A 25,241-nucleotide genomic window follows, 5' to 3' on the forward strand; every position below is an offset into this window, starting at 1 on the left:
CTCACACAGAAATTGATGTTTTAAAACACCATCAATATTGTCCTTTACCCTTTAGTCTGGTTTACCTTAGTCTTAACCAGGTCAGTTTCATTCATATCTCTAATTGAAGTCTGAACTCTTTTTCAGCTTTTTTAGCAGTTGTTATATGGGGTAATACTGACATTCATAGCTTCCAAACTGTAGCTCTGAGTCTCAGTTGTCACACAGATACCCATAGTTCCAGGGACTGACCCGGTTATACACAAAAAGCTCAGCATCTCAGAGTGTAGAGATAACCATTACAACTCAGAAATACATGACAAATGATTTTTATTAAAAAATGGCCAAGGATTATGTAACATTCTTACACTCCAAGCAATGTGTGATCTGTTTCTCTATACCCTTGCCAGTCCTGGATGATGGATGATATGGACATTTTGGGGGTTTATTTGATTGTTTGTTGCAGCCTGATTGGTAAAAACAGTACACCTTTGTTTTCATTTGCAAGGTGAGGTTGAGAATTTTCCATATATTTTTGAGATGTTGGCATTTCTTCTTCCATGACTTATCTGTTCATTTTCTCTTCTGTCGATTTTTTTTCTGTTGGGTTGTTTGTCCTTGATTATTTGGGATGGGGTGTTTATAGCAGTAGTTATGTTAATACTTTTTCTGGCATATGTGTTCAAATATTTTCTGCTTGTCTATGTGCATCCACCTTTTGATTTTGCTATGGCATCTTTTAACTTACGAAAATGTTTAACTTTTATGTGATTAAATCTGCTGTTTTTTTCCTTTATGGCTTCTGGATTTCCTGAAATTGAGAGGTTCTAGACATCTTTCTTCATTAAATTGAGACAGCCAGCCAAGATTCTCCCTGGAGGGTGCTTGGTGGACTTCGCTGACTTTTGTCTTTTACCTTTGCTTCCACCTCCCAGTCCCCTTCTGAGGGATCTGTTGTTTCTTTAGATTTGTTATCTAAACATGCATTCAACCAGACTAAAGCAAAGCCCCTTCTGGCCATCTAGTCACTCACCCCTTATAAAAGTGTTTTTGCATATCTTTGCTCTGATCTACCATGTGTGGATTTTCTTTTTAGCTCTCCTGGTTTAAAGGAACAAACACCATGGGGTCTTCTAATTTGTGTTTGTTTTTTGGGCCTTCTTGAGCCTCTGAATTCTTCAGCTTTGAAGGGGCAGTTTAGAGGGAAGATATGACCTTGGGACAAGACTGTGGATAGTGATGATAAACTGGCAATGGAGAGGCTGTGGACTTGAGAGTGAGCTTGATTTTGCCTTAGATTACATTATAGTCCTAGGGAGGTTGTTATAAGCCTTAGGACTCTTTTCTGTAAAGTGGCAGTGATAATAATATGCTCTGAGGCCACTTTTGGACAGTGTAGGAAAAGCCTTTAACAATTTAGATACTTCCCTCCTTTTTGGTCACATTTCAAGAATATTTTAATGATGTCTTCCCAATTACCTTTGTAATCCTTTTGACAAAACAGACTCTCTTCATTTGTTATCTGGCCATAAAGCAAAGGTGAAATTTGTTGATAACCTCTCAGGTTGATAACCTTTACAGAGTCTCTAGGATGAACTGCCTGTGTATTGAGGAGAGAAACATTTGAACCTTGTTAGAAATGCGTATTTCTAGCTCCATTCCAGGCTTACTGAATAAGAAACTTTTTAATAAGCTCTCCAGGTGATTCTCGTGCTCCCTGAAGTTTGAGAACCACTGTTTTAACACAGTGTTGCCTTGTGGGAATTTAGGCTCAATGTTGCTAGGTCTTTTGATTTTTCAAAAGAAGCTAGCAAACTGAATTTTTATTGAAATCTGATTTAAAAATTTTGGAAATTGTGGAGTATATATGTAGAGGTTGTATTTTTGAAGTAGGGAGGGATCCTGGGTAGGCCAAACTGTAGGCCAAAGAAAGCACATCTGTTGTCCTTTTGACGCATAGGTCTCCAGTTTTGGCTTATGGCTTACAAAAAAATTAATCAAATATTGCTGAACTAGAGGAATGATTCTCAGAGTGTGTGCATATGGGGGGTGGGCAGTAGAGTCTGACAGAGGTTCTGATACTCTCCCAACCCGGGTGTTTCCCCACTTCCATCCATGGTGAAAGTCTCAGCACTGTGAGGCCTGTTCCTTTTGTGAGTGTAGAGCATCCCTTAGGTGTATCAATGAAGAAGAAAAGAAGCCCACCTCACAGGTCTAGAACACTGTGGTTTACAAACTGTTTTCACATCTGCCGTTTCATCAGATTCTTAAAATCTTGTACAACAGGTAAGAGAGGTGCTGTCCCCATTTAAAGCTGCTGAAATAGGCTGATAGAGGTTAAGCGATTTGCCTCAGGTCACACAGCTTGTAAGGAGTGACACTGAGACTAAATGGTAGCTAGAGAGTTTTTCTCCCATACATAATTGTATGTATTTGTGTGTAATTATTTGCTTATTCATACTCCCATTAATTCCTAAAGGGATCAGATGCAGCTCACTCTTTTCACTATAACTGGTGACTGGTGTTTGCTTCTTATGACTGAGAATGAGACTGACTCCTCCCTGGCTTGGAGTGCTGCCTGGGGCCCCAGATCTTCTTCCTGTTGCTTCCTGTAAAGTCCACAATACCTGTTGCCTATCCCAAGACCCTTTTCTATCACCAGCTCTGCTCCTGGGCTCTGTCTACTCAGGGTCTCGGATCTGCCCATTCTGGCCTTCTTGCAACCCACCAGCCTCACTAGTGCACTGTGAGTCCAGAGCTGTCCCCTGTTCAGGTGATATTGACCTGGACTGGAACTGGACTGAGCACCCTGACTCATTTTACATAGGCTGCTGAGTGGCCATGTAGAGCAGTGGCTTTCTGACTCTTGGCAAATTTGGATGATAACCAAAGTATATTATTAGGTGAGCTAGAATTTAGTTTGCTTTAAGTGTTCTCCCTAGTCTAGCTTAAAATGCAACTGTCATGCATCCAGGTAGTACTACCTGAAGAATTTTAGTAGTTTGGATCCTCCTGGGTCTGTTAAATACTACTTTGAGGAATTTAGGTATACGCAGGGTGTGGGGTAGGCTGCATTCTGTTAGAGGGGCTGTTTCTTTCAGTCCTAGAAACTGCCAGGTGTCAGGGCGAGGTGATAAGGAAGAGATGGTTGTTGCTGGGTAGCTGGGTATCCAAGTTTTTATAGCAGGGCCTTGTCAGTGTTATCTATCTTTATCTCTACTGTAAACCGTTGCTGCAACTGTCTGCATGTGTGTGCTTTGGGTGTGTGTGTGTGTGTGTGTGTGTGTGTGTGTGTGTGTGAGAGAGAGAGAGAGAGAGAGAGAGAGAGAGAGACCAATAGAGAGACAGAGAGATCAAAAGAAAGAGGGTGCTATCTAGTGACTACAGGAGCACTAAAGTGGAGAAATGGCTGGTGCAGTCCTGCTATGGTTATTTGTAGGAGGACACAGAGAAGGCGCCTTTTGCAAAGACCTCGCTTTTCCCAGGATTGGCTTCAATTGCAGTTCTTTATCGGGAGTAGCAGATAGCCAGAGGGAAGGATATGTTTCAGCCTTATCTTGGATGCGTCCTTACTTTACTTAATTCAGAAACTACGCAAGAGTTTAGTGTATAACTTGTACCCTGGTCCTCCACATATAATGTAAGTTTTAAAGTACTAATAACCACTTTTGCTATTTTTCTATAATAAGAAAACCCAAATGAGAATTGTAAACACTCTTGGGGAAACTTTTTATTTGGCGAAAGAGTTTCCCTGAGCCAGAACCCCCTCCCCTCTTCTCTCTGAAAATCTTAGAGCCAGGAGAACCAGACTCTATAGGAGGAATATGAGTTCTTGTTTGTTGTCATGTGATGGCTCAGGGCCTTTTTCAGTTTAATAATGAATAATTTAATAGCAGAAAGGGGCTTATAGATATGTTCTGTATTTTGCTGGACTCCAATTTCTTCTAATAGAAAAGTTAGAAGTATTTCTCAGATTATTTGAATAGTGCATAAAGGTATTTTAGTTTTTCCTCAGTGACCACATCATTTCTCTAATTCAACACAGAGCTGTTGGGTAGAAAATAAAGGCCCAAAGTGGCCTGGAATAATAACAGCTAATTTATACATTTATGTGCAGACTGTCCTGTTCTAAGAGCTTAACATATATACTTATCAAATCCTCATGATAGTATATGGAACAGGTACTATTATTATCACCATTTACTCATAAGGAAACTGAGGTACAATAAGGAGAAGCCATCTTCCCAAGGTTACACAGCCAGAAACTAATCATTTGCATTCTAGGCAGTCTATACTGTATTGGCTCCCTTGACATCTTGACATGTTATTGCAGCTCATTTGAAGCTGTATCTTCTTCTTGGCACCTGTGCCAAAGCTGACCCACAGGCCAGTTCTGCTGTGTGGGACATTGCTGCTATCACTTAGTTCTCCCTTAGACATCAATAGATGGCTTTCATTGAGCACTTACTATGTGCCAGGGAGTGTGGAAAGTGCTTTACCTACATCGTCTTAACTTCTCCCAACAACCTTATGAAGCAGGAGCTGGGTTACCTCCATTTTACACATGAAGGAACTGAGATCTAAAAAAGGTTAAATAACTTGCTCAAGATCAACAGCCAGTAGGTGCAGAACCAAGATTTACTGTGATGTTATCCTACTCTCTTGCTCAGGAGCTGGCCTCCTAATTTCTTTTGCTCCTGGTGAGGTCTCTGCTAGCACATGTTTCTGTATGTTATGACAGTTTCTCTAGCAGCTTCCTGAAGCCAAGGGTTAAGAGTATCTACAGGTGGGGAAGGCCTGGCTTAACCAGGAATCTGAGAGGGGGGAGATGACAGGAACTCTTTCCTTCAGTGGGATCTGAGCAACCGCATTATAGTATGTTCCTTTAGGGGAAAGGGAGGATTGACTATTAAATTGGGAAGTCTGAAATTATTCATTATGGTTAGTTACATTTGACCTGTACTCTTTTTCAACAATTATCATCTGGTTCCATTTTATTTAATGTACAGTTTCTGTTTCCCTTTTATGCATTCATTTGGTCACAGTTGAGACCTTGAATGATATAACTGCCTACAATAGCCAAAAAGCTGTAGCTGAATTACTTGAAAATGGAATCAATTAATCTATACCAACTATCAGTATTATATATTTTAAAAGGATAGTTATCATAATCCTAATTATATAAAACAAAGGTATAAATATATACTATTAGAGTCTACATGAGAACAATAAATGTTTAATTCTGGAATCTTCACTAGATATCTCTTATTTCAGAATTCTGTAAGCTCTTACTATCAGTCAGTTACCCTGGTAGGTGCTGGGGTTATAAAGATAAGCCATGGACCTTGCTTTCAAGGAATGTGCAGTTCTTGATAAAAAAGCCAGGAAAACACAAGGGGCAAGGATGCAATCCAGAGCAGAAAGGGTGGGGAGGAGATGTCACACAGACTTCTTGGAGGAGATGTTCCCAGAGCATTTTGTGTCATATTGATGAGGAACAAGAAGGCTTGGTAGCTGAGTAAACAGGCTCTGGAGTCAGAGGGTTCAAATCCCAGCCCGGCCACTTCTGATCTCCCCAGGCCTCAGTTTCCTCAAGTGTAAGATGGGGTGATGATATCAACCGTACAGGTAGTTACAAGAATTGGATGAGATGAAGCACAGACTGAGCACAGTGTAAACACTCAATGTACAGGGGCTGTTATTTTACAAAGTGTAGCAACATTCAAGCATTCTACATTCCCAAGTTTGTGTACTTTTCATAGATTCTGCTTATCTCCTTAAATATCTACCACTTATCTAGCCTTTCAAGTCTCTAAAATTATTTCCAAATGTCTCTATTTCTCAGATTGCTGCTTACAGTTCCCAAGGGAGCTATAGGAAAATAATCAGGGGAGAAGGTTTTTAGGCTAAGTTGTCATGATGCTATGGAACAATCTTATCCTTTGATGTCAAGAGTTTCTCATTTAAAACTGAATGATTATATGATGGTACTCTGAACAGTTGATTGTACACCATGGATGATTGTATGGTATGTGAATATGTCTCAGTAAAACTGAATAAAAAAAACTGAATGATTTGTTCTGTACATGCTGCCTGCCACTGTGTGTGTTTTATTTTAGTTTTTTATTATGCTTTTGTTCATGTGGTTACTGAGTTATTTTACATTCAGTTTATGCATTGAAAAATGGCATCCTCATTAATCACTGCAATATTAAGAAAGATAAGCAGAATTTATGCAATTCTAGGTTGTTGCTCAGATCTGAGTGTTAGTCCCTGAAATAGGCTGGTGCCAAAGTGCTGGTCCCAAAGTTGGGAAGTAATGGGGCTTATTTTGAGTTTATGCTTACTTTCCTGTGTTCCTCCCCCTGCTGCCAGTGATGAGGGTCTCCCTGCCATCCTCTGACAGCCCACCCTCTGTATTCTTCTCCCTGCCATGCCATGGAAGTGCCCTGTGCCCCCAAATCACCTTTTCCTTCCTTTGAAGTTCTTTTTAGTCAAAACATAAAATAAAATAACAACAGTAAAGCATAACACAACAGCTTCCATCCTTTAGATCTGGTGATCTCAGCAAGCTTGCAAGGAGAACAGAATAGATGAAACTAACTCATGTAATAGCAGGAATAACTGACTTACTGCATTAACAAACTGTCTCAAGGACATTAATATTTTAATTTTAGATAATGCTTGTTAAACTAGAGGTATAAGTCTCAAATACAGGGCATCAGGCAGTTTTAAAGAAAAGTGAGGGGCAAGCTGAGGCAGAGGGACGTATAAAATCACGCCACATGGGCCATAGTTCACTCTGCTACCTGAGGTCAAGTGTTGCTCTTGGGAATGTGTTGACAATGGCATTCCAAATGCCAGGGAAACATGCTTGGGTCTGGTTAAAGGGCAAGGTCAGGGCTTTCCCCTACCCTCTTTGTCTCTCTTCTCTCCAGCAGGGCACTACATGAGTGTGCTCTCTGCAGGGTGGGTTGTCATGGGAGCAGATGGACCACCAGCCTGTACAGGGTTTATCCCAGCAGAGGGAGTGTCCGTCCCCAAGTGCAGCCGGGAACTGCCCACACCAGCAGCAGAGTCAGGGTCCTTGCACTGTTGTTCTTTAAGACTGTTGACCTGTGGAAAAAGTGGCTGTCATATATGGCTCTTTAATGTAGACAGAATAAAGAACCTTTGGCACAGGCTCTTATCACTGTGTGTAAAGGTGAAAAATTGATTGGGCTCGAGTGGAAGAAAATGTGGTAATTTAGCCTCCCTCATGACAGTTGAAAGTTTAGTCTCCATGTCTTTCTGTGTCACTAAAATAGTACACAAGTTCAAATCTGACCAGGCAGGCTTTTTTTTCCCTTCATTAAAGGAATCTGTTTTAAGGATTGAAAATCTTTTGCAGCATGAATGCTAAATGAATAAAAAAAGCAAGCACATTGGACTCCCTCCCATAAGCCTAGAGACAAAGCTCAGACATTCATCAAGCTGTGCTGCGACATGATATGTTCTTCTGCTGTTCTTGGGTCCCTAGATATCGTAAATGGTGATTTTCAGTGATGGGACAGGCCTACAGACATTAAGCATCTGGATGAGGCTTTTCTGAATTTTCTTTTTTCTCCCACTTCTCCTCCACTCATTTAATACTTCCTACATTTAAAAAAATACGTGAATTATTGGTAACAGAACTTGGATGGGGCTGATTTTCTTCATACAAAGTGTACTGACTGAAATCTAAGAATGCTTTCAATTCAAGAGCAATGATTAACTATTCCAAGAACAGAGGTCTAGTTTCCTGAGTGCCTTTATATTAAAGTAGTGCTTTTAGTGATCTGTTTGTGTTAGAGTAAGTTTTTAAATTGCTCATACTTGAACTGTATTGGAAGAAGATATCTACACTTATGATATCTTATTTTGAAATAGTGAAAAGTTTACCAGTAATAACCAATACTTTCTGGGTACCAGGCGATGTTTTGCATCACATCTAGTACTCACAACACTGTCATGAGTGGTTGTCGTTATTGTTCTGGTTCTCAGATGGGGAAGCTAAAGTATGGGGAGTTTGGGAGACTTCACCGAGTTCCTATGCTGTTTAGTGGTTGTGCTGGGCTATGCACCTGCCCAGCATTTTACTCACGGTCTTCATGCTTAGCCCCTGGGCCATACTGCCTCCCAGCAACAGAAAACGCCTAGAACAGGAGAGCAAAACCTGGCAAGAGAGGTCCCCTCGAAGATTATGGGAAGGGGGCTGGGAAGAACTTTTGCCTTATCTGTATCGTATGAATTTCTTTTTATAAAGAAAATGTATTCATGTATTAATGTAACTGAAGCTTTTTCAGTTAAAATTGTCAAAATCCTAAGTCACATTAATAATTTCCATAAATTAATTACTATTTAAAAACTGTCAGACACTTAAAGCTGGTGGGGAACTTAGAGATCATTTATTTCTATCCCCTTATTTTTCAGATGCGGAAACTGAGGCTATATAATTTGCTCAAGCTCGCAGAACTAGTTAGTCATAGAGTGTGTCTGCTCATGCCCAATTTTGTGTGCTTTCCACTGCATTTTTTTGAGGTATACTTTACATGGAGTAAATGCACAGATCTTAAGGGAAGAGTTTGATGAGTTTCCACAAATGTATACTACCCTGCAACCAGCTGAAAAATTAAGAAATAGATCTTTCCCATTACTTATTATGTTAGGTATCTTTTTTTTTTAACTTTGTTGTAACATATATAACATAACATTTCCCATTTTAACCACCTTCAAGCAGACAATTCAGTGGCATTAATCACATTCATAATGTAGTGCTACTGCCACCATCATCCATTACCACAACTTTTCCATTACCGCAGAGACCCTGAATCCATTATGCATTAACATCCATTGCCCCTACCCTATGCCTGGTAACCTGTACTCTACTTTCTGTCTTTATGAATTTCAATATTCTAGTTATTTCATATAAGTGGAATCATACAATATTTGTTCTTTGCGTCTGGCTTATTTCACTCAAGATGATGTCTTTAAGGTTTAGCCATGTTGTCGCATTTATCAGAATTTCTTTCCTTTTTATGGCTGTTAATATTCCATTGCAGGGCTATGCCACTTTGTTTTCTGAAAAGCAAACTGTTTATTTTCACCTTGGTCTGTACATTACAGTCCCCTGGAAGGAGGCTTGTGAGATCCCATATTTTGTTTGTCCATTTATCTGTTGATGGACACTTGGGTGGCTTCCACCTTTTGACTATTGCAAATAATGCTGCTATGTACATTAGTGTACAGATATCTCTCCAAGTCTCTGCTTTCAGTTCTTTTGGGTATATATCTAGAAGTGGGATTGCTGGGTCATATGGTAATTCTGTATTTCACTTTTGAAGAAATGCCAAGCTGTTTTCCACTGTGGTTGCACATTTTACATTCCCACCAACAATGTATGAGAGTTCCTATATCTCCACATCCCTACTAACATTATTTTCTGTTTTTTTAATGATAACCTTTCTAGGGGTGTGAAGTGGTATATCCTTGTGCTTTTGATTTGCATTTCCCTAATGGCTAATGATGTTGAGTATCTTTTCCTGTGCTTATTGGCCATTTGTGAGTCTTCTTTGGAGAAATGTCTAAAAGTCCTTTGCTCATTTTTAAATTGGATTGTTTGTCTTTTGTTATTGAGTTGTAGGAGTTCTTTATATATTCTGTATATTAAACACTTATCAGATATATGGTTTCCAAATATTTTCTCCCATCTAGTTGTTGTCTTTTCACTTTCTTGATAATGTCCTATTACACACAAAGGTTTTAAATTTTGATGAAGTCCAATTTATCTATTTTTTTTAAATTTTGTTGCTCCTGCTTTTGGTGTAAAATTTAAGAGTCTATTGCCTAAAAGAAAGTCCTGAAAGTATTTTCCTATGTTTTCTTCTAAGAGTTTTATGGTTTTAGCTCTTATATTTAGGGTTTTGATCCATTTTGAGTTAATTTTTGTATATGTTGTGGGGTAGGATTTCCCTTTTATTCTTTTGCATGTGGATATCCAGTGTTCAACCATTTGTTGAAGAGACTATTCTTTCCCCATTGAGTGAACTTGGCACACTTGTCAAAAATCATTTAGCCTATAAAGAAATTCTTCAACTGAACAACCAAAAGAGAAACAACCCAATTAAAAAATCAGCAAAACAAAGGGTAAATGTTGAAAATGACTGTGTGTTAAAACTTCAACTTCCATGTGAGACCAAGGGAAGAATTGTTCATTTGGTGTAGGATCTATATTTTCTAAACAATATAACTTCCACAGTTAGTTTGTTCAAACACCACAGTTACATGGAACTTGGAATAGGAAGTGAGATATGGCAGGTCTGTATAGGTTAGAGTGACATAGCAACACATCCCAAAGTAATTTGGGCGGAGAATAAAAATATATATTCGGGGTCCCACTGAGGAGCTGGGGGAGGATGTGGAGGTGTTGGACTTTCTCACCTGGATTGTTGCTGATGTTCTCACAAACACTGGGGACTGATGGCTTGACATGCTAAGCCCTCTGTCTTGGGGCTTGCCCCATGAAGCTTGTTACTGCAAAGAAGAAGCGAAATCTGCTTATAATTGTCCCTCTAAGAGTCTCCCCCGAGTGCCTCTTTGTTGCTCAGATGTGGCCCCCTCTCTAACTAAGCCACCTTGGCAGGTGATCTCACTGCCCTCCCCCCTACATGGGACCTGACCCCCAGGGGTGTAAATCTCCCTGCAATGCAGGATATGACTCCCTGGGATGAATCTGGACCAAGCATCGTGGGATTGAGAACATCTTCTTGACCAAAAGAGGGATGTGAAATGAAACAAAATAAGGCTTCTGTGGCTGTGAGATTTCAAATGGAGTCAAGAGGTCACTCTGGTGGACATTCTTATGCACTATATAGATAACACTTTTTAGGTTTTAACATATTGGAATAGCTAGAAGTAAATACCTGAAACTACCAAACTCCACCCCAGCAGTCTGGACTCTTGAAGATGATTGCATAACAATGTAGATTACAAGGGGTGACAGTGTGATTGTGAAAACCTTGTGGATCTCACTCCCTTTATCCAGTGTATGGATGGATGAGTAGAAAAATGGGGGCAAAAACTAAATGAAAAATAGGGTGGGATGGGGGATGATTTGGGTGTTCTTTTTTATTTTTATTTTTTATTCTTATTCTGATTCTTTCTGGTATAAGGAAAATGTTCAAAAATAGATTGGGGTGATGAATGCCCAACTATACAATGGTACTGTGAACAGCTGATTGCACACCATGGATGATTGTATGGTATATGAATATTTCTCAATAAAACTGAATTATAAAAAAAATGGGCAAAAGACTTCAATACACATTTCTCCAAAGAAGACATACAAATGGGCAGAAAGCACATGAAAAGATGCTCAACATCATTGGCCATTAGGGAAATGCAAATCCAAACCACAATGAGATACCAGTTCACACCCATTAGAATGGCGGCTATTAAAAAGTGGAATATAACAAATCTTGGAGAGGATGTGGAGAAATAGGAACACTCATTTATTTCTGATGGCAATGTAAAGTGGTGCAGCCACTGTGGAAGAGTGTTTGGTGGTCCCTCAGAAAGCTAAGTATGGAACTACCAGATTACCTGGCAATCCCACTACTTGGTATATACCCCAAAGAATTGATAGCAGGGACTTGAACAGATATCTGCACACTGATGTTCTTAGGGTCATTATTCATAATTGCCAAAAGATGGAAGTAACCAAGTGTCCATCAGCCCATGAATGGATAAATAAAATGTGGTATATACGTGTGTGTGTGTGTGTGTGTGTGTGTGTGTATGTATATGTGTATATATATATATACATACACATATATACACACAAAAAATGGGATATTACTCAGCTGTAAAAAGGCATGAAGTCCTGATACATGTATTAACCTCAAAGACATCATGTAAGTGAAATAATCCAGACACAAAAGGACTATCATTGTATGATCTCACTGATTCAAAACAATTAGGATAAGCAAAATTATAGTCAAAATCTGGAATTTAGGTTACCAGGGGACAGGGTGGGGATAGGGAATGGGGGAATTTGAGGCTTAAAATGTACAGGGTTCCTGTTTGGAATGATGAAAATGTTTTGGTAATGGATGGTGGTGATGGTAGCACAACACTGTGAATATAATTAATAGCACTGAAATATATATCTGAATGTGATTAAAAGGGGGAAATGTTAAATTGTATACATGGTAACAGAATAAAAATTTTTGAAAGATTCATGGAATTATGCTACACAAATAGTGAACCCTAAGTTAAACCATGGACTATAGTTAGTAGTACAATTATAAAAACATGCTGTCATCAATTATAAGAAAGGTCCCATACCAATGCAAGGTGTTAATAATAGAGTGTTCTATGAGAATCCTATATTTTATGCATGAATGTTCTTTAAACCCATCACTTCTCTAATAAACAACAACAAAAAAATCAATTGGCCAGAGATGTATGGGCTTATTTTTGCACTCTAAATTCTATTGCATTGGTCTATATGTCTGTCCTTGTGCCAGTACCATACTGTTCTGATAACTGTAGCTTTGTAATAAAATTTTAAAATGTGGAAATGTGAGTTTCCAGCTTTTTCTTCTTTTTCAAAATGGGTTTGGTTATTCAGGACTTTTAGACCTTCCACATAAATTTCACAATTGCCTTTCCATTTCTTAAAAGAAGGCTGTTGAAATTTTGTTTGGGATTGTATTGAATCTGTAAATCGCTTTGGGTAGTGTTGACATCTTAATGATATGAAGTCTTCTAATCCCTGAGCACAGAATATTTTTCCATTTATTAAAATTTTCTTTAATTTCTTTCAGCATGATTTTTTAAAATTTCTTTCTGTATGTATAAGTTCTTTGTATCCTTAGTTAAGTTTATTCCTAGATATTTTATTCTTTAGTTCCTATCGTAAATGGAATTGTTTTCTTGATTTCCTTTGTGATTGTTCATTCTGGTGTGAAGAAACACCATTGAGTTTTGTGCATTGATCTTATACCCCACAACTTTGCTGAATTCATTCATTAGCTCTAGTAGCTCTCCAGTAGATTCTTTGGGGTTATTTATATATAAGATCACATCACCTGTGAATTGAGATAGTTTTACTTCTTCCTTTCCAATTTGGATGCCTTTTCTTTCTTTTTCTTATCTAACTGCTCTGGCTAGTACTTCTAATACAATGTTGAAAGGCAGTGGTGAAAGTGAGCATCATTGTTTTGCTCCTGATCTTAAGGGGAATGTTTTAAGTCTTTCACCATTGAGTATGTTGTTAGCTGTGGGTTTTTCATATATGCCCTTTATCATGTTGAGGAAGTTCCTTCTGTTCCTATTTCTCTGTGTGTTTTTTTTTCAAGAAAGGGTGTGGATTTTGTCAAATGCCTTTTCTGCATCAATTGAGATAATCATGTGGCTTTTTTCCCCTTCATTCTATTAATGTAGTGCATTACATGAATTGATTTTCTTTTGTTGAATCACCTGTGCACTCCTGGGATAAATCCCGCTTTGTCATGTGGTTAATTTGCTGTTGAATTTGGTTTATTGTAGGCATCTTTTTGAAATCTTTGCCTTCGTTCATAAATGTGCATCAGTAAGAATTCAAATGCTTACATTTCATATGTATTCACACCTTTTTCAGTTCCTAGCAGAGACACACCTAGTGTGTGTGTATATATACTTTCTTAAAAACAGAAATACATTTTTCACAAAGTCCCATGCTCTTCTTCTTATCCTTTACAAACCACTTCCTAATCGCTGAAATTATTAGTTACTATTCCTTGTTTACAAACATTAACTCATGTTGGTCTTTAGCCTGACATAATTATCATTACATAAAAGTTATTCTTCAGTTGTTTTATGCTCATGATCCCCAGGCACCTTTAAGTCCAAGTACATGTCTTTTTTTTTTTTTAATTAACCAGTTTCTATATTAAAATCTTGAAAATTCTGGGAGAATTAGACACATTTACTAACACTTGTCATTTGAACATGGGCAAGTTTGATCTGCTGTGCTTTGTTTTAATGAGAATAGTTTTCCGGCTGGGTTGGTGGTGAATCAACAAGGCAATAGTTTGTCAGTTTAGCCCTTTGTATGTCCTTTTCTTTCCCTGATGGTTTGCTCCTTGGGCTTGGTGAATGCTGTGTGTGTGTGTGTGTGTGTGTGTGTGTGTGTGTGTCTGTCTGTCTGTCTGTCTGAACGCTATTGTCTAGCGATGGTACCAATGTGCTGGTGAGTAATTTTAGAGATTGGAGACTACTCAGAAGTGTCTTCCAGAATAAGTGGATCTCAATCATGTAATTTTGAACATTTAAAAGAGAGAACAGTCCTCTTTTTAGATCTTGTTCTATAGAATTCTTCTAAGTCCCCTAGGTATTCTCAAAGGAAATAAAGTAATTTTTAGAGGTATGTTCATAATGGTGATAATATAATTGTGAAAACTGGAAATAATAGCAATGTCTAATAATAGAAGAATGATTAAATGATAGCGATCTATACAATTATTAAAATGATGATATGTAGACCATGTTGAAATGTAGAAATATTTAAATAAAACAATATTAAGTAATAAAGAAGATCCTAAAGTTTCAATTACTATATAAATAATAATTTATAGCTATATAGAAAATATTTGAACATTAATATGTAAAACTTGGCTATGAAACTTTTATTCATGAAATTTTTTTATTTTAGTGTTTTCTAGGGCCTTTACTTTGAAAAAGTTTTTATTTTGAAATAATTTAAAACTATAGAAAAGTTACAAGAATAACAGGGATATTTTCTTAAGTAACCATAAGTACAGTTATGAAACTGTACTTATATGACAGTAGTTATGAAATTGAGAATATTTAACATGGATATAATACTTTTATTCCTAATCTACACTCTATATTCCAATTTTATCAGTTGTTCCAATAATACCCTTTCTAGTATTTTTTTCCCCTCCAATTCACAATCTAGTCCAAGATCATGTGTTGCATTTAGCTGTCTTGTCTCTTTGGTTTCCTTTAATCTGGAAGAGCTCCTCACCTTTCTTTGTCTTTATAACTGACTTATTTGAATAACATGGCCAGTTATTTTACAGTATGTTCCTCAGTTTGGGTTTTTTTGATGTTTCATCATGATTAGATTCAGGTAATGCACATCTGGTAGAAAACTACAAAGGGGACATTGCATATTATATGCATCTGCCCCTCAAAGGCATTTAATTTTTTAAAAAAATTTTTTTGTGGTAATATATATATATATGTTATACATGCATGGTCATATACATTATATATAGTAATGTATGTTACCATGTATATGTGGTAATATATATAATCACATACAATTTTCCATTTTAATCATGTAAGTGTATAATTAGTGAATCTATATTCACAATTTTGTGCTGACCTCACCATCATCCACTATCAAAACTTTTTCATCACCCCAAACACAAACTCTGAACCCATTGTGTAATAGCTCCCCATTGCCCCTCCCCAAGCCCCTGGTACCCTCTAGTCTTCTTTCTGTCTCTACAGATTTGCCTATTCTGGATATTTCATATGTGTGGAATCATATAACATTTGTCCTTTCATGTCTGGCTTATTTTACTCAGCATAAATTTTTTGAGGTTCTCCCATTTGTAGCATGTATCAGAGCCTCATTCCTTTTTATGGCTGAATAATATTATACTGTATGGAGAGACCACATTTGTTCATCCAGTCACCTGTGGGTTGACACTTGGGTTGCTTCTACATTTTGGCTATTGTGAAAAATACTGCTATGAAGCTCAATATAAAAGTCTGTCTAAGAGGAAAACTAAGATGGCGGCTAGGTGAGACAGGATGAAAAAACACCTCTGTGAAAAACACTAGATAAAAACCAGAAGGTGATCCAGAATACCAGTTACAGCGATGCACCAGCTGGACGAGATCTTCTTGTTCCAAAGGGGCTGTATACTTGGAGAAACCAGGAGTCTGCATTCTGAATGATCATTGAAGAAGATGCAGACCCTCTCTGTTCTCAGTCACTCATCTGTAGAAAGGTTATGATGGTGATAACAATAACAGGAACTACTTCAGAGAGTTCTTGAAAGGATTAAGAGAAAAGTATAAATTGCTTAACACAATCCCTGGGGCATAGCAAGCACTTGATGAATTTAGTGATTACTAACTTAAATGGGGTCTATTTTCAAAAACAGGAATGTATCCTGGAGAACACTAAGTGAACCACCCTCTGCAGGTATGTGCTCAAGTATGTCAATAGACATGAGGCAGCAGTCTGATGGAAGTAGGTTAAGAGCATATAAATATCCTGCTCCTCATCCCACATTCTCCCCTAGATTAAGCCCCTATCACGGTTATTTTTTAAAGTTACATTTCCCAAGCCTTATTTACAGACATATGGAGCAAACAGGAAAAACTGAGTGATTTTGCTGAAGTTGTCCCTTTGCCTGTAATGCTTCCATCCAAACCTGTGTAGTTGTACCATAATTCAAGCTATCTCAAAATGCTATCTACTTTCCTATCCTTAGGTAGATTTATTGCCTTCCTCTTAGAGCTCCAGGATCACTTTGTACTTTTCTTGGGGCATACATTACCATCTACCTTGTGCATACTTCTCTTATCCCAGTCACCGGAGAGCAAGTGCTTTGAGGGTATCAACTACGTCTTAATCACTTACGCATCCTCTATTGGACACAGAGGAGGCAGTCAGTGGGAGGCACATACCAGTGTTTGTTCATGTAACAGATATTTACTCCTACTACTCACCGCTTCTGATGTCTTAGTTGAATACCCAATTGTGTATTTCAAGAACTTCTCAACTTCATCTGCTTAACATCTCTGTACCTTCTGTTTAACAACATGTTGCTATTTTGCCCTTGAAGCAGGAATGGAAGCCCTTCAGGACCTGTCATTTCTGTACTTAGCTCAGGAGTTAAGAAAAGTGTTGTTGAGTGAATGAGTTGCTTTCTTATGGTGAGGATTTGCTTTTCATGTTTCATTCTAACTCTCTTACTAGGGCCTGGGGCCAGCTTCTCATTGCTTTGACAACAAGGTGTGATGAGGTCGCTCTTCCTCTAGGGCCATTCTTCTAACACTCATTAAGCATAACTCAATCTGTGTACTGATAGGAGAAATATTCCTACCCAAAGAGTCCCCTGTGTACAGGCTTTAGAAACTGAAGGGATAGTACCTGCCAAATTCACAAGAGTTAGGAGCAGAGGTTATTAATTTGTTCAGGTAGTATTAATTTGTTCTGCTAAGACATGTAAGAACAAGCATTAATTTAGTTTGTAAGTTTAATGAACAATTGGGAGAACCAAAATTCTAAATAGGTCAATCAAATCTTGTGGTACAACTAACTTTCATTTATACTGGGGAAAGGTGTCCAGACAGATGACATTGGGCTGTTTGTTACTTTATAAAGAAAATGTATAAAACACGAAAAATCCATTTTTTCTAAAGTGCATTTTTAAAATGTTGAGTTTTGAAATGGATGAAGCTATGTCATTGTTCACAGAGGGCCCTCCTTTAGAATGTGAGCTACTTCATTATTTTTAAAATAAAATAATTTGCATTTTAGAATGGTATTAGATTTCCAAAGATAGTATAGAGAATTCCCATATACCCCTCACTCAGGTTCCCCTATTGTTAGCATCCCGTATTACCATGTACATTGGTCACAGTTAAGAAATCAACATTGGTACATCGCTCTTAACTAAACTTGATGCTTTACTCATATCTCACTAGTTTTTTCCTTACTGTTCTTTTTTGTTTTTTGTTTTGTTTGTTTGTTTTAGTCCTGGATCCCATCCAGGACACTTTACATTTAGTTGCCACATCTCCGTAGCCTTCTCTGGTCTGTGATAGTTTCTCAGACTTTCCTTTGTCCTTGATGACCTTGAGAGTTTTGAGTATTGGTCAGGTTTTTTTTGCAGAATGTTCCTCAATTTGGGTTTCTTCAATGTTTATCTCACAGTTAGACACAGATCATGGGTCTTTGGGAGGAAGATCACAGAGGTGAAGTGCCATTCTCATCACATCATAGTAAGGTTACATTCTGTCAACATAACGCCTGCACTGTTGGTGTTTACCTTGATTACCTAGCCAAAGCAATCAGTTTTCTCTGCTGTAAAGTTACTTTTTTCCTCCTTTTTCATACTCTGTTCTTCAGAAGCAAGTCACTATGCATCGCCCCCTCTCAGGTGGTGGGTGGCAGGGTGGAGAGCAGAGTTAAGTTTCACCTCCTGGAGGTAGTATCTACATACAATTATTTGGAATTCTTCTGTAAGGGGATGGCCTCTTCTCCCCATTTATTTATTGTTCAATAAGTTATTTACATCAGTATGGACTCATGGCTATTTATTTTACACTTTGGGTTATAATCTAATACTATGCTATTTGTTTTTTTGTTCAAATTGTTTTGGCCTTGGCCATTGGGAGTTCTTTCAGTTGGCTCCTATGTCTCTTTAATGTGTTCCTATTATTTTTGGTTTTTGAGCAATTCCTTACTTTCTGTTTCTACAAGATGCTCCAGGCTCATATTGTATATTCTCTGCCCCAGTCCCAGATCAGCCATTTCTCCAAGGAGCCCTGGTTCATTTTATTAGAGAGTGGCATTAGAAACTAAGATCTGTACCATTATTTTTAATTAATTAGTTAATTTATTTTTAGTTCAGTTTTATTGAGATATATTCACTTACCATACATTCACAGTGTACAATCAGTTGTTCACAGTACCATCATATAGTTGTGCATTCATTACCACATTCAATTTTTGAACATGTCATTACTACAAAAAAAAAATAAAAATAAAAATAAAAAAAGTGAAAAAGAACACCTAAAACATTCCACCTCCCTGTTCCACCCTATTTTTCATTTAGGTTTTGTCCCCATTTTTCTACTCATCCATCCATACACTGGATAAAGAGAGTGTGATCCACAGGGTTTTCCCAATCACACTGTCACCCCTTGTAAGCTACATTGTTCTACAATTGTCTTCAAGAGTCAAGGCTACTGGGTTGCAGTTTGATAGTTTCAGGTATTTACTTCTAGCTATTCCAATACACTAAAACCTAAAAAGGGATATCTATATAGTGCATAAAAATGCCCACCAGAGTGACCTCTCAATTCCATTTGAAATCTCTCAGCCACTGAAACCTTACTTTGTTTCATTTCTCTTCCTCCTTTTGATCAAGAAGAATTTCTCACTCCCATGATGCCTGGTCCAGGCTCATCCCGCGTTGCCAGGGAGATTTACACCCCTGGGAGTCAGGTCTCATGTAGGGGGAGGGCAGTGAGTTCACCTGCCGAGTTGGCTTAGCTAGAGAGAGAGAGGCCACATCTGAGCAACAAAGAGGTTCTCTAGGGGAGACTCTTAGGCACAATTACAAGTAGGTTTAGCCTCTCCTCTGCAGTTAACAAGCTTCATAAGGGCAAGCCCCAAGATTGAGGGCTTGGCCTACTAAATTTTTAGTCCTCGATGTTTGTGAGAATATCAGTAATAATCCTTGTGGGAAAGTCTAATATTTCTGCATTTCCCCCCAGTTCCTCAGGGGGTGCCCTGCAAATATATTTTTATTTTCTGCCCAAATTGCTTTGGGATGTATCTGTGTCATTATTTTTTGGTAACATGATAAAGTTTGGGGAAATGAAAGTGGGAGATGTGGAGAACTCTGATGAAAGGAATTGACTTTGGATCACAACTCTATCATGGAAAAGTGATCAACTGTCCCAGTTTGGCAGTTTGAAACAGAGAGGTTTCTAGGGATGTTGGACTTTTCTGTGATAAAACCAGGATGAGCTGGCCACCCTAGCCTAGAATTGGTTCCAAGTCTTTTGGTAGAAAAGGACAAAACCCCAAATAAAGCTACCTTAGCTAAAAAGGGAATTTAATACCCATTTAACTGGGTGGTCTAAGGATATATAGGTTTCAGGGAGGGCTAGATCCAGGGCCCAAGTGATATAATTAGGGCTCCCTCTGACTCCATATTTTAGCTACATTTTCCTCTGTGTATTGATTCATTTTAAACTCTACATATGGTGGAGAAAGTATGGATTTTCTTTAATGGAGAAGAATAGCTATCCTCTTCCCATAGGACAGGGATGGGCAAGGCATATTGCGTAAATCCGTGGAGTTGACTGGGTGGAGGACATTAAGGAATGATGGGAATTTTAAGGGGAAGCTCTAGTCATTGATGCTGTGCAGGAATGCAGGCTCACTATTGCCAGATACCCCATTTTTGCAAAGAAGCCAGAAATGTGAAACTCTGATTTTTAAATATTGAAAACTACTTCAACAAAACAACACCACTCCTACCAAGAAAATACATTCATAAGGCATACAGCTATGTACTACCAGTTTGTGACATGTGCCTTTGGAAATCCAGGGCCATTTCCTGGCTGCCTCATGTCTATTGACATACTTGAGCACATACCTGCAGAGGGTGGTTCACTTAGTGTTCTCCAGGATACATTTCCTGTTTTTGAAAATAGACCCCATTTAAGTTAATAATCACTAAATTCATCAAGTGCTTGCTATGCCCCAGGGATTGTGTTAAGCAATTTATACTTTTCTCTTAATCCTTTCAAGAATTCTCTGAAGTAGTTCCTGTTATTATTATCACCATCATAACCTTTCTACAGATGAGTGACTGAGAACAGAGAGGGTCTGTATCTTCTTCAATGCCACACAGCAGGAGAGGCTAAGCCAGGATTTAGACTAACACAATCTCTCTGTAGTGCTCAGATTCTTTGTCCCCTTGCTGTACTGCTGCAAATGACTGCAGACACAGAGGCACCTTATATCTTAGAGTCAGAGAGGGAGGAACCTTGGAGATCACCCAGTGTGTTAACTGCCTTATTTTATGATGGGGAAATTGAGGCTGAAAGCCAGAAGTGATTTTGACAAAGTCTCTTGGCCTCTCAGTGGCTGAGCTGGGATAAGTCCAAAGCTCTTTCTGCTGCATCATGTAGCTCTGGGACTTGCTAACTGTAATGATTGAAAGTCCAGGGTGGGTTTTACAAGGCATTCTAAAGCCTTGACAAATTATCCCTGCCATTGCTGTTTCTGAAGTGGCACATTCTTCATGTCTTGTACACTAGGCTCTTCAGAGGGGGAGATATTTTATTGTCTGTTTAACTAGGAAAGAAGATTGAAACAATTATTTTTCTCTAAATTGATCATTTCATCCTTAAGCTCAGTTATCAATGTAATTTGAGGGAGAGACTGAAGAAGGTGGGGAGATATTTCAAAGCTATGATAAATATCTGTCTTCTAAGGCCTTTCTGTCAATTTCTAAGAAATACGTCACCAAGAAGCCATGCTTTGTCTACATAGACAAATGGTCATAATGAACAATTTTAAAAAGGCAAATTCTACTGTGTGATTTCTTAAAGATATGTACATCAATTTAGCAAATGATTATAGATAGCCTTTTTTGTATGCAAAGAATTTTGACAGCTCCTTCGGGGATATAAAAATTAATGACATATCCCTGTTTCAAGCAGCTTATTACATTGTGGAGTAGGCACATATATAAATTCTTAATTACAATAAAATAAGACAAGAGCCACAAAGAAACAAAAATATTGAGGAAGTACAGGAAAAAAGAGCAACTAAGTCCAACCTAGAGAATCAGTTAAGACTTTCTAGCAGATTTGAGGTGGGCCTTGAGAGTTGGCTAGATTTCCTATAGCTGCAGTTGGAGATGAAGCTCTACAGGCAAAAGGAAGTGTATGATCAAAGACATGCAGGTGAGAATTACATGATGTGTTCAGAAAACATGCAATAACACATCTGTTCATATTGTGGAGGGCTCTGGTTGCCAGGCTAAAGAGTCTGCTCTACTCAGTAAGCAAGAGGGATCTATTGTAGGCTTTTCAGTAGAGAAGTAAAATAATCAGGGATTTTTTTTTTTTTTTTTTTTTTTTTTTTTTTTTTTTTTTTTTTAGGAAGGTGAACATTGCAGTATTGAAATGGAAAGAGACTAAAAATGAACAGCCACTAAAGAAGCTATTGTGGAGCTCTTGACAAGAGCCAGTGCTGGTTGGCAGTAGAAGTAGAAAGGTTATCGAAGGACATTCATTGTGGAAGTAGAGTCTTTGGATTTAGCAGTGGGATATGTGGAAGGTGTAACAAAAGAATTAAAGATAATTTTATAGTTTGGAGCATTGATAAGTTGGAGAATGGTGGTGTTATTACAGAATTCGGGAAGGGGAGAGACGAATTGGTTTGGGAAATAGTCTAGCTTACAGATTTAGAATTGGGAGTCATTAGTGCAGGAAATAGGGGATGGGAATAACTGTTTATTATATACCTGCTATTTTCTGGTCCATAGATAAGGTTCTTTCCATACCACAGCATTTAATGTACATAACAATACCATGAAACTTGTATCCAGAGAAGTTGATCAGTTTGCTCATGTTCTCACAGTTCATTCATCATTATCACATTCAGAGGACTTACTATGTACCAGATTCTGTGCTAGTAAATGACAGAACTTGGGTTAGTCTGTCTTCAACTAGAAGTCTTACTACATGAGAAAATGAAGAGTAGATTAGATTTGTGAGAGAAATAATATATAAGGTGAAAAACAGATGAGAATATAATCTTGGAAAACACCAAGCTTTGGAGACTTAGGGTAAGAGGAGAAAGACCCAGAAGAAGAAAGAGAAAGCACAGGTACAGGATAGCATGTGTCTCAGAAAGGGAGAGAGAGTGAGAAACTTTTGGTGGTGGGGAGATTAGATGAACTTCAGCAAAGTGGGAGAGAAAGTAGCATCAGCATACCAGTGCGTGTAGAAGCCACATTTCAGGGAATTAAAGAATAAGTGGATGAAGTGGAGGCAAGGGAATAGATAAGTTTGGTAAATAAGGGGAAAGAGAGACAGTGAAGGACAAAGTGGGAAGAGTAGGAGGCTAAGGAGTGGGGATTTTAGGGAGATAATGAATTTTCTGAGCATTGGACTGGGTTGGATAGGCAAGTCAAACTCAACTGAGATAGACTATGGAATTTAGGGCCATTATGAAGGTCAAAGGGCAGTAGGAGTGAAAGAATGGGAAGGTTGGGAAGATGGCAAACTATGGTCCTAAAGAGTGAATAGAATTTCAGTTTGGGATCTTAGAAATGGGGCAGTATGGTTGATAAGGAAAACTAAAGTTTGACTACACTGAAAGGTGGCTGAGATGGAGTGAAGGTGGAGCTTGCTGGAATTGAAGAGGAGGAAGGCTTGTATGCTCACAGGGTCATCAGTGAGTGTGGATGTTCCCAAAGATGACAGAGGGTGACCGAGTGCAGAGGATTGTCCCAGGATGTTGGCAGAGAAAGACAGTGAGTCTGTGTCTAAATCAGTTGAGGCAAATGGAAGGTATCCTTCAGGACTACGGAAAACCATGAAGAGGGATGGCAGAGTGGGACGATTAGATGGCTTTCACCTGACAGGAGGTTATTGAATAAAGGCTTTGAATACAGAACAGTCAAATGTGGGCAGTTGGGAGATGGTTGAAGAAAGCATAAGTAATGCTTATTCACGTTAGAAGAGAGATCTAGAGGGCACATTAAAGAAGTAGACTGAGTGAAATAAGGTAATCAATAGTACATTTAGATAGGCATGAGAAGCCTGGGGCAGGTAGAAAGAAGAGGATAGATTACAGAAACAGAGATTTGAGAGGTGACTGGAGAAGACAAAATTCTAATTGGAACACTGGTGGGATTACAAGTCTGTATGGTCCCTAAAGTGGTTGTAACCTAATTACTGTAAGTAAATATAGTTCAGTGGTGTCGTACCATATAACTATTTTGGAATACAGAGTGGAACTATTGTACAACAAGCCTGGAATGCTTCCTTTGGATTGACTAATCAAGGAACAATGAACCTGAAAAGGTCAGGAGAGGTTTTTTTTTTTACTTGGTTTTTTTTTTTGTTTGTTTTGTTTTGTTTTGTTTTAATGGAACAAAAGCCATCATATGTGAAATTGGTTTAAAATTGTGGTAGCTATGTAAATAATTTTGTGCCCTGGAGGAATGATTTCAACACTTTGTTTTTTTGGTAATTTAACTTTCTTTGAAATGCCGTAGAGTTAAAAAATATATATATGTTTCCATTTTTCTTAGATGACTTCCATGCCAGCTTTAAAAAGTGAAAAATATTCTGTATGTGTATGTGGCAGTGGGGGAGTGTTGTTGTGGGTATGGGAGCGGTGTTTAATAAGAAAGTAACTTAGATTTGGAGAAAGAAGTTTCCAAAAACAAACCAGCTTTAAAAAATAACTCCTTTTCTTTTGAATTGCAGAAAACTCCTCTGGTTAAGTGGACAGGGTGGTGTACAGTAAGCATATACAACACAGGATCTGGTAGCGAATGCCCTGCATGAAGACCAGCTTTAATGGAGTGACTTGGCCAAGCTGCTTAACCTTCTTCAGCTTCAGATTCTTCATTTGTCAAATGGAAGTGAAAACATCTTCCCCAAGGTTAGCACATGAGTATTAATTTTGATAAGGTATTTGATATCATCAACTCAGAGGGATGGGTCTTGGGAGCTTTTGTGTATATTTGTATACAAGATATATAAATGTATACAAGATTAGAATCATCATAAATGTATATTACATCAGGTGCAAGAATGTTAAATGCATAGTCATTGTGGACCACTGTAGAAGGAATAGATGTTACTAGAGCTTGAAACTATAATATTGGAAGCCTAAGGCTAAGTTAACTTGGATTTGTAATTTTAGTAAACCACTACAGTTTCCTTTTATTCACAGTACTTACAGGCATAATGATTGAAATGTCATGCATATATGTGAAGAAACATTCTTTTGGTCCCTTTTGGGAATGAGAGGCTCTCCTTGATCTTTATTAATAAAACAGGTTACTGTTTTGCTTTATTGCTTAAATTAATGTAATGAAATAAAACAGACAAAGCTTGAAAAAATATATATATCTTTCATATATTTATAAACATTTATGATGATTCTACTCTGTGTATTTCTTATGTACATTAAAGTTTGAGAACAAATGGTCTAGGTTCTATGTTTCTCAGCTGAGTCTCTGGAATGTCACACAGGCTCTATAACCAAGAACAAAACCAAAAGTGCTTATTTAAAGGAAGAGTAGGGGGAATCTTATAGGTCAACGAGGGAAACTCACAACAGGAATTTTAAGTGAGGGCTACATAGGCAGTGGCCCTTTATTCTCTGCTTCTGACTCCCTTTTTGACCTGCCCCACTCCATTGACTGATTCTTTCTGAGAGACAA

At 38.1% G+C, this 25,241-nt stretch overlaps 1 long non-coding RNA gene across 1 annotated transcript in view; it reads left to right on the forward strand.

Moving 5' to 3' along the window:
* The window catches only part of LOC119528819, a 47,487-nt gene that overhangs the window by 15,070 nt on the left and 7,176 nt on the right, over positions 1-25,241 (forward strand). Inside the window, exon 4 of the long non-coding RNA XR_005215768.1 lies at positions 24,277-24,454. This is a non-coding gene — a long non-coding RNA (uncharacterized LOC119528819). The remainder of the gene's footprint in view (positions 1-24,276; positions 24,455-25,241) is intronic.

The sequence above is a fragment of the Choloepus didactylus genome, chromosome 3 (assembly GCF_015220235.1).
Source record: "Choloepus didactylus isolate mChoDid1 chromosome 3, mChoDid1.pri, whole genome shotgun sequence".
In the NCBI taxonomy this organism is placed as follows: Eukaryota; Metazoa; Chordata; class Mammalia; order Pilosa; family Megalonychidae; genus Choloepus; species Choloepus didactylus.